Here is a 4,067-nt window from a genome sequence, read left to right as displayed (position 1 = left end):
AAAAAAAAAAAAGAATGGTTACTTATATTTGAAAGTAGATGTTCAGTTATTAACAAAGATTTTAATTTTTTGCCTTGCTTTGTCTAACAATACATGTCGTTACCCTGGTTGGATTGGATGGTAACCCACACAACACTGATAACAATTCCAGAGAGGGCAGAATTGACTATGAATTTGACATTCGGCATCCGGTCTTCCAAGGGCAGTGGCCAGAACTGAGGTTGAACAGCATAGGCAGACCTTGTTTGGTGTGTTCCCACTAATAACGTTCTGAATTTCCTTTAGTTGGAGAATAAGTGCAAGTGAAGCTCTCAAGCACCCTTGGTTGTCAGACCACAAGCTCCACTCCAGACTCAACGCACAGGTGACTAAAGCTCCTTTGTCTTTCTTCTTCTTTTCAAGTTAGCCTCAGTCTTTTGGTGATCAAATGCCAGAGGCATCTTAGCCTTAAATGAGTTTCTTTCTAATTCCTTTTCTCACAGCCTTCAAATCTTATGCTAGTGTTAATTTGCTTAAAATGCTTTTATTGAGCAGTTTGTGCTTTTAAAAATAAATGTTACTTGTTATTATGTTTATTATTTAAACATTGTATCCATTATAAACTGTATTATGCACACATACTTAAACACACATATAGCCTAGATATATAATCAAGTTCAGAAGAATATATGCTAATGTACATTATGCCTCCTTAAAATAGAACTCAGAATTCTAACTTTTATGCTTACCTGATTTAATCTGCTCTGGACACCAAAAACTACAATACTTAGCTTGGTCCAGATACTAATCTAAGTTTATGTGAAGGATACTCTTACCAGAGACTAAACAGAGATGACTGAAGTGTTTGTTGAAAATATTGAGCCCACACTCTGCAATAACTTCTTACAATAAATTCCCTAACTACTCTCATTGCCTTAATTACTATTTATATTCTGACACCCCAGATTTCTTTCCTAAGCTTCAGGTACATATATCCACTGGACATTTTCAGTTGGATTTTCTCAGTCTTAAACCAAACTCACGTCCCCCTACCTCACCTCATCCTCAACCATCCTTCCAGAACAACACCCACTCAATGGCCTACTCCAGATCGCAGGACATTTATTTGTTTCCTCTTTCTTCCTCAATCCCCCATCTCATGTTTAATTTATCGCTAAGCTCTCTATATTATTTTCCCTAATTACTCCTGGAATATGTCCACCCTCTCCATCCCCATGGCTATCCTGGCCCTGGATATCCCTCACCTGAATTCCACAATAGCCTTTTCTAGACTATGTCCATCCAAATCACTGTGGATTATACAAAGGACACAAAAGCAGATGTGTAACATTGATGCAACTTTTTAAGTAACATTTAAGTAACTTTTAAGTAACTAACATTTAGAATGTTCTACTGGGCAAGGTACATATAGAGGCGATAAGCAATCTATGCCTTCAGACCTCGTTGAGGATAGATCTGACATGAGCATCAGTTAAGATGGCCTCCGTCAAGCGTAGTATGCATTTGCTATACTTTCATTCCCTCCATCTCTGCCCCTCATCCTCCCCATTCCCTGGGGTTTTGGAACGTAGCTTTTCCACTGACCAGCAAACCTTGGAATGACTATACTTTCAGGTACTCATTTTTTCCACATTCAGTTTTTATTGAAATTAACTTTGCTTCTAAATTCAGCATCAGTACTAAGTTTTATTTGAGTCTGAATATACCTTTCCTTGATAATTGGTACTGATGTCAAGTAAAAATAGACTTATTACCTAGTTGGTACCTTACTCAGACTACATAAACTGCTTATTAGGGTTAGCAACCTATTTTGGGGCAATTTTCCACCAATATATTTTTATCCAAGCTTATTGGAGTCTAAATACACTTTGACATGGTAGGACAATATGGAAACCACAGCAGATAATTAATGACATTATACAGTTTAGAAAGCGTTTTTAAAATATTTTAAAAACTATAAAACAGAAACAACAAAAATCACCTCTTTGTTACTCAATACAACTGCTGGTACCTAAGGTGAACAGATATTTCAAGAATAGTGAGGATTTAAANCACAACAATTTAAAAATTATTCGAGGGTCAGCCAAGTGGCTCAGTTGATTAAGAGTTAGCTTAAGAGTGTGAGCTCTGAGCAACAGGGCCATTGGTTCGATTCCCAGATGGGCCAGTGACGCTGCGCCTGAGCTGAGCTGCTGCTGAGCTGCCACAGGTGGCAGGATGGTTCAGCTGGTGAGAGCACATGCTCCTAAGAACAAGACTGCCTGTTCGATGGTGGGCTACACCCACCCACAGCTAAGACTGTACTCGGCACCTTGAGCTGAGCTGCCACCCGGATGGCTCAGTGGATAGAGCGCTCACTCTTAACAATAAGGCTGCCAGTTAAACTCTCGCGTGGGATGGTGGCTATGCCCACCTGCAACTAAGACTGACCTCGGCACCTTCAGCTGAGCTGCCACCCGGATGACTCAGTGGATAGAGCACACACTCTTAACAGCAAGGCTGCTAGTTCGACTCCTGCATAAAATGGTGGCTATGCCCACCTGCAACTGAGATTGTAACACAGCACCTTGAGCTTAGAAACCACGAGCTGCAGACGGGCAGCCAGATGGCGACTGGCGCCCTCCACAACTAAGATTGGAGAACAACAACTTGGCTGGTCCCCCTCCCCAATTCCCCAACACTTTTCCCCTCCCCCAATTCCCCAATTTTAAAAAAAAGTTATTCGAGAGCCATAAAGCAAATGAAATCACCATTATGTGAATAATATCCTTTAAAAATTTTATAAATGAAACTATGATGGTTTTATTTTCATTTTCAATTTTACTTCAGAGCCACATGTACGTGCCCAAAGAGCCACATCCACATGTGGCTCGCGAGCTGCAGTTTGCCGACCCCTGATCTAATAGAAAAGACAGGTATTTTTAAAAAGCTATAATACAATGTGGTTCATGCAAAGATAGCATATGTTGACAAGGGTCAGAACTGCGTCCTAAAAGGAAAGGAGGACTTAGCCAGGCTGGCAGTCTCAGCCTGAGAGGAGGAACCATGAACAGACTTTGGTTGTATCTTTAATGGAAAGACACAACAGCTGAGGTTACTATTGTTATTATTTCCAGCGGTTCTCAACCTTCCTAATGCCGCGACCCCTTAATACAGTTCCTCATGTGTAGTGACCCCCAACCATACAATTATTTTCGTTGCTACTCTATAACTGTAATTTTGCTACTGTTATGAATCATAATGTAAATATCCTTTTGTTTTCCGATGGTCTTAGGCGACCCCTGTGAAAGGGTCGTTAGACCCCCAAAAGGGTCGCGACCCACAGGTTGAGAACCGCTGATTTACACAATACTGAATGCCAGCAGAGAACAGATGGAAAATGTTGATTCTATCAAATCTTTGGTGGATGAGAAATACACATTTACTGAGAAACTATTTTACAGATACAGTAAGTCCTCACTTAACATGGGTAGGTTCTTGGAAACTGACTTTAAGCAAACCAATGTATAACGAAACCAATTTTTACCACAGGCTAATTGATATAAACAAGAGTTAAGTTCCTATGACATATTTCTGGTCACAAAAACATTACTAAACTTTTACATAATGACCCAAAACACCAAAAATAAATGTGAGCTATACATACATTTAAGAAAGATTACAAAAACAAGTAAGAGCATTCTTTTCCACCCCACTTATTCCAGTGCAGGGCCCCAGCTGGCCATCCCAGCAGCTCAGGGTGCAGGCAGGCCCCACCCGGAACAGGACGCCTTCCATCACAGGGCGCATCACACACACCCACACTCACTCAGACTGGGACAGTGTAGACATGACATTTTACCTCATATGTACATCTCTAGGATGTGGGAGGAAACTGCAGTCCCCGAAGAAAACTCACACAGACATGGGGAGAGAGTGCACATCCCACAGGACAGTGACCACAGCTGGAATCAGTTTTTTTTCTCATTAGCATTATAAGGAAATGACATTGAACAAAATAATGTTATTCGAGAACCCATTGTATACTTTTATGTGTTATCTGATTTAATCACCTGGATATCCTGTGG

At 40.6% G+C, this 4,067-nt stretch overlaps 1 long non-coding RNA gene across 1 annotated transcript in view; it reads left to right on the top strand.

Moving 5' to 3' along the window:
- The first annotated feature begins 283 nt into the window (after nucleotides 1–283).
- Nucleotides 284–4,067, top strand: part of LOC109394029 (uncharacterized) — a 17,136-nt gene continuing 13,352 nt past the window's right edge. Inside the window, exon 1 of the long non-coding RNA XR_002126374.1 lies at nucleotides 284–364. This is a non-coding gene — a long non-coding RNA (uncharacterized LOC109394029). The remainder of the gene's footprint in view (nucleotides 365–4,067) is intronic.

Source organism: Hipposideros armiger, unplaced genomic scaffold (genome assembly GCF_001890085.2).
Source record: "Hipposideros armiger isolate ML-2016 unplaced genomic scaffold, ASM189008v1 scaffold_405, whole genome shotgun sequence".
In the NCBI taxonomy this organism is placed as follows: Eukaryota; Metazoa; Chordata; class Mammalia; order Chiroptera; family Hipposideridae; genus Hipposideros; species Hipposideros armiger.
Note: the sequence above shows the minus strand (reverse complement) of the source record. Positions and strands in the feature narration are given on the sequence as shown.